Below are 10,384 nucleotides of genomic sequence, written 5' to 3' on the forward strand. Positions count from 1 at the left end.
GCCTCCTTTTCAGACTAAATCAATATCCCTTCACTTTCAAACATGCTCTTTGTTAGGGCTCTCTGAGGTGAGCTTTACAAAGAAGAAGAGGCACATTTTATTTTAGCTCATTCCTAAGTGCTTAATTATCATAGAATAACCCATAAAAACTAAATACATAAGTTTCAATCCTTTTTGGCATCTCATATTTTCAACCGAAATTTACTTAAATGTGAAATTCTGGTACTGGTCCCATCATCTTAGCTGACTTGAACGTCTGACTCTAATCTTGCTCCCAAATAAATCCAGAATTCACAAATGAGATTTCCTTGTATCCAAGACAGTCAGTGCTGTCAATGTGCTCTAAACATACTTACTACTAAAAGCAGGCATCTGGGCACAAAATACGGTAAATGCATTGCTTTTTATTTAAACATGCTTCTTGTGTTATAGCCCCGTAAAGTAAACGGAAGTGTGTTCACCATCCAGTTTCACCTCTTACGTTCAATGACCCAAGCTATAAAAAAAGGCTAGGCTGAGGTCTAGCCTTCTAAATTCTCTCTGCAATTCCTTTTTTAAAGAAGTTTCAAATTCATCTGAATATATTTTTAATAAGGGACCTTTCTGAAGTGAATAAGATTACACTGGTATTCTTCCTGGTCATATAAACTTCATATCCAAAATACTCACATGTCTGTAAGATATATACCACATTTCCAAGAGAGCTGAGGAAGCATTGGGTGTGATTCACATGCAGGTCCTGACATTTCCTCAAGTACTACCTCTCCAGTGAAGAATGGATTTAGACTGGGCAAGGCCTCTGATGGGAAGACCAAAGGCAATACTGGTTTTTTTCTAGATGTTTTTTTTTCTAATGCCCTCCTACTAGCCCAGTACTGCCACTGGTCACATGCTGAATCCCAGCATGGAGTCACCCCTGAACTGCTCAGGAGCCTCAGGGCTTGGCTGTCTTATAAAGTAGCATCTTGATTCATTTTCCTCCAGTAATTTGTACTGGAGAACTGTTTACCCTTATGAATCTTCTTTTAAATATATGACATACAGTTCTACACCTCATCAATGGAATATAGCACAAAGGCATGAATCGCTTGTTCAACATCTCTAGGCTCAAACAGTTTTCAAATCTTTATCAACTGGGTAATTTTAGAGAGATGTCTGTAATCATTTTCATTGTATGATCTTTTCTCCTCTACTCCTCCTTTCCCAAGCGACATGACAACATTTCCGCTGACTTTCTCTTTAGTAGAGATTATTTCCTATATTGTTGTAATTCATTGCAAAATGTCACTGTCAGAATCCTGCTACTGCCACCAACAGTCACAGATATAGACAGCTGTATTTTAAACACCTTGTTGTATGGATCTAAGTTGGTGAATCTGCTCCCTTTGTCACTGTAAAAGGTGAAACCTTGTCATCTGAAGGTGCATGTCTAAGAAATGGGTCAATGTCAAATACCAAACCAGCATAAAAAGCAGAAAATAAAAAAATATGAAAAAAAGATATCAAAATGTGAACAACTTGTCAGCCATGTAGAAAAGGCCTGGAGAACACCAAATTCAAGACTTTCTATAGAAGTCATGACACCCTTCAACTTCAAGCCTATTACATCACTGTTGCAATATTGGTCAACAAGAAGTAAGTATCCACAGTAGCTCTGAAAGCTACCTTATTCACCCAACCCATTAAAAATGGCTCCTCTTCTGTTTGTACAATTCACTTACTAGAGTTATATGTCAAAATACTGCAGTACACAGCTTTGTTCGTAGCGTTCCCAGATCAAACAGGAAAGGGATGTCAACCTTTAAACTGTGTGAACGAGAAGCAGATTAGAAAGCTCTAAAGCTAAAAAAAGATCTAGAAACTATACAGAGCCTTTTTTACTTCTTAAAAATTTGTTTAGGTGTACTGGGGAAAAAGTTAGGGAGCTGCCTTCTGCAGTGAAAAGAACTGCCAACTTGGGGTGGGGGGAGAGACAGAGGAAAGGGAAGGAAGGAAGGAAGGAAGGAAGGAAGGAAGGAAGGAAGGAAGGAAGGAAGGAAGGAAGGAAGGAAGCGAGGAAGGAAGGGGAAGGAAGGAAGGAAGGAAGGAAGGAAGGAAGGAAGGAAGGAAGGAAGGAAGGAAGGAAGGAAGGAAGGAAGGAAGGAAGGAAGGAAGGAAGGAAGGAAGGAAGGAAGGAAGGAAGGAAGGAAGGAAGGAAGGAAGGAAGGAAGGAAGGAAGGAAGGAAGGAAGGAAGGAAGGAAGGAAGGAAGGAAGGAAGGAAGGAAGGAAGGAAGGAAGGAAGGAAGGAAGGAAGGAAGGAAGGAAGGAAGGAAGGAAGGAAGGAAGGAAGGAAGGAACACTTCACTGCTGCAATATGGAGAACTGAGAAATCTGTCCTGCTGCGCCTTTGATATAGATATCATATTAGGCAAAAGAAAGAAAGACAGGATGAATATATGAAAGTGTAGAGCTGCAGGGAGGGAGGGCTAAGAAGAATCAAGGGGCCATCATTAATCTTCTGAAAGCAAGATTTTCACATTCAGCAGCATAAAGACTTCCTGTGAATATTGAACTTTCTTATTACATAATACACAGGAAAGGGCTAAGGCAGCATAAAGTGAACAGAATGATATTAAGGTGGATATTATCAGAAATTAATACAATACCATTTCAAAGAGATTTATGACAGCTGCATAGCTTTTCAGTGGTTAAATAAAAGACCCTTTCGCACAAAACTGGCTGTCACCTCTGGTAAGTGGAAACACATGCATTTTCATTCCACTGCATATAACAGAGGCATTTTGCCCTGAAATTTAAAAAGCACACCCAATACATCATTAATCAACCTGCATCTAATGTTGCATGTAGATCTATGGCAGGTGTGGAAGCTTATGTGGAATCATATAGGCATGTGAATACATCCCATTTCGGTTGTAACCTAAAATTTTATAGAGTCACGTAACTTAAGTTATTCATGACGAACTCTCCACTGTATTTCTCTACGTGCATGACTCACATTTCTGAATGCCACCTCCAATCTCTCTCACTTGCTTCCCTACCCCCACCCCTCAGCCCCATAAGCCGTTTCTCTTATGGTGCAATGCAGATTTCAAAGAAATAAAACTACAGAGAAGACCGAGATAGGCTGTTGAAAGGAAAAAATTGAGGTTGAACACAAGGGCTAACCTCTGCTTGTTTGCTCCCCTCTGCAATGAGAGTGGTTAATCTGCACTAAGGTTCCTCAAAAACGACGTTTCTGATGCGAGATTCACTAGATGGTAAGCAACTGCAAACAAACGACTAATTTTGTCTTTGGCTGAAGGGAGAAGTTTAGTATTGGCAATGGACAAGTGACAAGTCTCACAACCATCTAATCTGCTAGGCTGGGTGTCTTCACTTCCTTCTCGTTTTCCTGAAGTAGGAGGAAAGCCAGAGACATTTCACTAGTTACCACTAACCCACAATGTTTTATCTTGAGTTCTTGATTGACTTTTACACCATTAATTCTGTTTCTAATTCTATTTCTGGGTGGGTTTTTCATGTGGGTTTTCTTCTAGGGGGGAGGGGATGTTTAATCCTCAAGACTATCAGAATTATTTTCTGTGTTTAGTTTAGTTTAACTTTTTGCATTTATTTAGTCATAACCCCTCTGAATCACAGGATGTCCTTTGCTGCCTATTTATGCAATGGCTGCATCAAATCTATTCGCTTCAACGAGGATCTTTCTTCAATACAAAACCTCTTCGATACAAGAGGACAATCACTGTCATTAAAATTTTCACAATCTAAAAGCTATAAGTGTTCAAATAGTGATTCCTCTAGCATGCAGCAGATGAAATCTGTGCTTTGATTTACTTCTTAACACATTGCTGAAGTCACCTCTTTGAAAGCTTTACAGCATGATTACTTCCCAGCAGCAGGGTATGCAAAGCCTAATTGAAACAATTAAGGTGGCATCCAACAGCTTCAGTTGCATTTTGATGGTATCAGTTTGTGTTAATATATTTCCATACAAACAGCATTAAAAACTGTGTTGGTCTGTCACTCTCTGGACAAATTATAATCTGAGAGATAAATATTAAAATTACCTTTCAAAAATTGAAGTTCAAATATGGGTAGGGGAAAAAGACTTCCTGCACCTATACTTACTAAATAACCAGCACCACATTCTGCAAAAGAAACACAGTTATCCAGGACATGAAGTGCTGCCTCTTGGTTGTATATTATTCCTGATGGCGGCTATCTGTTATAATGGAAAAAGCATCAGTGATGCATCAGGATCTATCTGGCAAGGCACTATGAGGTTCTCAATCACTCGGTCTCCGCAAAATGACAGCTGTTACAGTTCATGCTTTTTTCTACAGAAACTTCAATGCACTGAAAATGTCAGGTTACAGCAGCAGCAAGATCTCCATCTATTTATTCCAAACTAAATATAAGACAAAAGTCAAAGCACAGAATTGACCGCCTCTGATACATTGGGTGTGTTTATCTCATTCCAAAATGCTATCAATGCCTTTATTTCTTTTTTAAGTAATGCAGTAGCATCTCAATCAAGATCAGAATCACTGTGTGGGTCCCACAAACCTGTGCCGACCTGAGAAGTTTCCATCATGAATCAATCTCTGTTGCCTCTCCCTTTGGCTACAGCCAGTACCAAAAGCTTTCTCTGGCGGGGTGCGACACCACTACACCCAGCCTTCAGTGCTGTCCCGCCTGCTCCATCCTCAGTGCCTGTCCCTCGCTTTCCCTGGGCTTCAGAGATAAGTTAGGACACATGTTCAGCAAAAGGGTGAGGGAAACAATGGGAGGGAATAGAAAAAAGAGGCTAATGGTAGCTCAGGATAGGAAATGTGGTTACTTAGATTATTCTGGTCACTGTTATCTGATTTTGATCCGTTTTAAGTTTTAGAAATAGCAACATATGCAGAAGTCTTTTTTTCAGTTCCTAATGGTAAATATAGAAACTGAAGGGTAGGCAGGGAGGACTGCTGTTCACTACATCATGCTTAGTATACGCAGTGAATTTCCATTTTTTTCCAGTGATGGCCCCCTGATAAATATGCATTGAAAATGTGAAGCTTCTTTGTTTTCCCTTCCAGTGGTCCACTGTTACTTACGGAAAGCTTTTTGCTTTGTTTTTCGTTAACTGGCTAGTATTACTTTTCCTTTTTCTTCAAAAAGTCATTATAACAGCCTTTTGAAACAAGAGGGTGATCTCCCCCTCTCCTCCCCCCCAAATTTTATCATCTATAATATACTTTGCAATGCCTTCATTTAGAGGCCAGAGTGATTTTTTTATATAGCCTCAAGGAGAGGGAGGAGAGAGTAAATCAACATTAATGATTCATTTGTAGCCAGCCCTTGGTATATAAGATCATATTCTGGGAGTGAATTTTTTCTTTAAAATAACATATTTAAAGCTGTTACAACCCCTAAGGTGTTCATTGTATTCACACGTTTTGTATTCATTCAACTCCCAAATATGACCCACAAAGAAGAACTACTAGGCATTCTGATATTTCACCTTGTTTGTTTTAGGTGGCTGAGAAAAGGAGTACTAATTTAAAGCAAGAGCATTATACTTACAAACAACAGCTCCTAAACATTTTAACCTTCTTTCTTAAGTTGAAGAGGTGGAGATGGGGAGGGGAATTGGCACTGTCAAAGTTACACCATCAATCTCGAGTTGTTATATTTATCAAAAATCCACCAGAAAAAGGAGACCATGTTGCTGACACAGTGAGACACTCAAACAGCCCTTACACAGGTCCAAAAAGATGTGGGATACGTCAGGAGCAGACATGAATTTATCCCATCGGTCTATTGAGTAGCGTCTGCCGCTACAGCCTACGGTTATCGCACCTCCCCAGAGGCAGTACCAATTCAGTCCTAGACTGCATCTTGATAAGGATGCTGCCTGATATGCACAGCTCAAGTCAAAATATTGCACTAGCAATTGTAATGTCAAATTTTGCTCTTCATGGTGTCGGTATGCCCTGTTGTTCCTACAGGAGTCTCCCCTACCTCGCCCTAACTGTGTGGTTTAGGATATATTACAATACAGAGTGAAATGGCTGTGACTTAAATAATCCTTTTTAATTAGTGTTATGTGGGAATGGGATGCGCCTAATTCAAAGTGGAGAACTCCACAAAGAATGGGTTCAAATTATTTGCTTTTAATAAAACAACAAAATATAAATTAATGAAATACTGCAGAACACTTAGGACTACAATTATTATTAGCCAGAAAGAGAACTTACAGGAAGATTGTCAACATTTTTTTCTCAAATAGTACAGTTTTGATTCTAAAAGTTCCTTCGGTGTTCTCTGCAAATATTACATCCACAAAACTTGCTCCATTTGAAAACAACAAACACTTTAATATTTTAATTCAGTTTTCTTTCAGATAGGGCAATTACTTCTGAAAACTTTGTCTTTTAAAAAGCTAAGCTATTTTCCAGATTTTTTAATGTATTTTACTTAATTAAAATCTTAGTTTTGGACAACAAAAAGTACCTATAGTTGACTACACTGCAAATTATTTATTTAAAACTTGTTTACAAAGTAGGATTAAAGTCTTCTCTTCATAAGCAGAGGAAAGGATGTCACCTGAAAAAGAAGGGAGAGCAGATGTCAACATAGTCATGGTGAACACAATTTGAAAGTAATTGTAGTGTCAACTGGGTCATATTTGTGTGATAGACATTTTCAACAACATTAATTATAATGGATTTTATCAGATAATTCCGGAGTTTTACATTATTTTATAATACTAAGGAAATTCTTCATACATGTGTTCATGTATTTAGAAAGAGAAAAGCTTTATCAGCAATTTTATATCTTTTTAAGAAAAGAATAGCTTAATAGCTTTTTTACTTGAATAACTCTGGAATCTATTTATAAAATTCCAGATGGAGTTGTACAGGAAGCATTAAGGATCAGTGACTAATTCTGACACTACGTGAATTTTCAGGCAATTTGCAAAGGTGAGAGTCAATATAAAATATTGTGAATTATTTCAGTGCATCATGCAGTGTATCTCCTCTGAGAAAACAATGAGATGAAGTAGTTGGTAGAAGAAATAATCAGGAAATCCACTCAATGCTCATTTCTTTGCAAAGTCTTATGGTTCCTTTTGAGTGTAAATAGCCACAGAGAACAGACTGAGCATCCTTGTAATATTTACTTAGCAAAATGCAACACTGGTGTGATAAAAATAAAGAAAGAAGGGCATACATTTCCAAAAACCTGAATCCACTAAATTACTCATAATTTCTAGAGCTGTAAGCAGAAGGAAAAATATAAACTGTACCTTGTAAAGTAGGATTTGAGCATATCCCAATACACAGAAAAGGATTATGTTTTGGACACAGGATAGATGGGTACTCAGACCTCTTTTCTGTATTGAACAGGAGCTGCTTAAGCAGGGATCCAGATCAAGCCAAGCAAAGCTTCCATAGAGCTTTGTTTCATTTACCTGCTTAGACTCTTTCCTGCAGTTTGAAAGAAAAATGTGCATAGGTATATTATGCCTGTTTGATTAAATATCGTGCCCTCAGTCATTAACTATAGTGCAGAACAGTTTGTCTCACCGCAAAACGCCCAGAGGTGGTTGCAGTTGGTAGCTGCACCCAGCTCTTGAGGTCAGCTCACATTCGTGCCCACTTTTATAAGCTCTGGCCAGTCAGGAGCAAAGCTCAGGCTTTCCAGATGAGGTACTGGCATGCCATTTTGTCTTGCATGGGTGTAAAAAAGAAAGACAGGATGACGTATAATCCGAGCAAGATCTTCACACACAAATCAGAGTAGCCAAGCTTATGTTAGAAACTAATAAACCCTCAAGCTACTCCAGCATCTTTCCAGTTACTTTGCTTGCTTTTTCAGTGATGAAAACTGCCATCAGAGTTTTTCAAGAACTCAGATTTTAGCAAAAGGGAAGAACTGAACAGGGAGAGGGAAACACGAGCTAAAACTGAAGCTGGAGCCAAGGATGCGGTCCTAGTGAGCAGGATGCACAGAGGAGAGGACAGGCTGAGCAGGGTGAGGTCAGAGTAAGGTTTCTGTAAGCTGATTATAGCACACCACCTGCAAGACGTGGATTAGTGAGACAATTCACATCAGCTGAACCCAGAAGTGGAATTCAGTGGCCTAAAAACAGGCACCTACCACAAAAGTAAATGCAAAGTAACCTGCCTGCTCTCCAGAATGGTTTGGGTCAGCTACAGGTCTTCTCTGTCTGCCACATCTTCCAGTCCCATGTGGGTGTCTTGGGTACCCTACAGCATTAAACATCTGCATCTGGGCCACTGCATTCCCTGCCATGTTTTGCAGTAATGTTTTAAAGGAATTTTCTTTCCTAAGAAGTTCTCATTTTGACATTTTTGTGAACATTTGAGCATGTTGGTTTAGAGGACCATTGGAAAGTCTGGCTGGGTATTTATTGACCAAGGAAATTGTAAAATGCCCTTCCTTTTCAGAAACGTACCTGTTGGTCTTCTACAACTTCTTCATTTGAGCAGTTGATTGAGGTGGAAAAAAAATACTAACTTTATCACAAGGATTGTGATTCCACCAGGAGAGTTAGTGACACAATGAACATATGTTACATCACTTGAATACTCCTTGTAGCCTTACCGCTACAACACCCAGGCTTTTAAAATAGCTTTCAAAAGCAGATTTTGATGAAGATGGGGACTGCATTCCCTTTACTTCCAGCTTTGAAAATTAAGCACATTAAAGAACAAGAAGGCAGAGCCAAAGCTGCTGTCACTGGGTCATTAATGCAGAAAGACTGTTTTTTGTGGTTGTTGTTAAATACAGCACAGCAAACCCTAAAGCTCCACGTGCTCCAACCCTGCACACACACTCCTGTGCCATCTGTAACACACACACACACACATCCTGTGCTATCTCCCCGGTATCCTACACCATACATCTCCTGGAGAAATCGTACCTGGCAAGTCAGACATTCACCACCAGGAAGACTGGGCTGCTCCAGTTAGCGGTGCCATGAGTCCCGGCTTTCTCAGCGCCTGAACCATTTGAACAGCTGCAGCAATCAGAGACCAACGCCGCTCCTTGGGAATAGGTAGATTCCTGCTATTTCACAGCGCAGCTTTGTGTTTTTCACTGCACACATAGCTTTGAAGGTTACGCAGGGAAAGGACAGATTGGCTCAGTGCACAGGGGATGTGTCTCACATATTTGGCTTTTTCTAAAAGGAGCAGTATGCAGTGTGAGTAGGAAAGTCCAACTCTTACTCTTCATCATTTACTATACCGGCTGGCTGAAACAATTCCCCAAGACGGCACATGTGAACAGCCAGGTTAAGAAAGGATGGAATTAACAACTTAAATGGATTTTTAAAACAATGCAGTAAGCCATATCTATGTCTTGCCAAATAAGCACGATGTCTTTGGTCCTGACAGCCCATTGTACGTTTTACACTGGAAGTATTGGCCGGTCGCCATAGTAAGAATGGCAAAAACTGGAACATTGAAAACACATAAAAAATTATCTTAGGTCTGATCGTTCTCCAGTCTAATGAAACAAAATGTTTTGGCAATCTATTCTCACAGATCAGCCAAGAGGTTCCCTGGCAGCTCAGATTTGCCTTGGCCCCTTTTGTCACCTATACAACATCTCAGCAGCTCCAGGGTGTCAGCAGGCGGGATGCTTTTGAAAGGCACCCGTTGAAACTTATCAGGGAGCCCCAGGACATGCTGTCTAGCAGTTTGAGTGGATTAGATGTACAATACTAAGGTGCCTGACAGTAAGTTTTCAGTTACAGCGGGGCATTTTCTCCTTAAGATCAGCCACTGTCTGACATGTACATGCAGATACAAAAAATACACATAGCATTATAAGTATTTTTTATATAAACATAGATGTAAAATAGATACACACACCATGAAAGGCTGGTTTCTGTCTTACAAATTATAAAGCAACACATACATGAGCAAGCCTTGATTAAGAGCCTGGGTAGCACATCAGATTTATGAAGGTTTTTAGGCAAAAATAATTTTGAACAATCCCCAAGCAAATCCCCCTCCAAGCCAAGCTGGCACTGATGTGATGTCAGCAGCGTCATTTGTATTGTGCAAGAGCAAGAGGGAAGCATGGTTCTCTAGGTTTCTTTGCCCAAGTAAAATGAAGTATAGCAGCTCTCAGATAATTCTGGTGAGATTCGCTTTTGCTGCAGAGGCAGCAGAGAAAAGGTACATTGCATTCAAAACCGGTAGTTACCTCACCCTCTACCAAGATGCTTTTTGAGATATCTTGCATGCCTATATGCATGGAGTTTTCTCTGCGTTCTCACGTTAGATGTAACAGATCATGATGTCCATGATGTTTTTTTTACAGATATACACTGTAATCACAGTTGTAACAGCAGAGCTACCA

Source organism: Phaethon lepturus, unplaced genomic scaffold (assembly GCF_000687285.1).
Source record: "Phaethon lepturus isolate BGI_N335 unplaced genomic scaffold, ASM68728v1 scaffold3026, whole genome shotgun sequence".
Lineage (NCBI taxonomy): Eukaryota > Metazoa > Chordata > Aves > Phaethontiformes > Phaethontidae > Phaethon > Phaethon lepturus.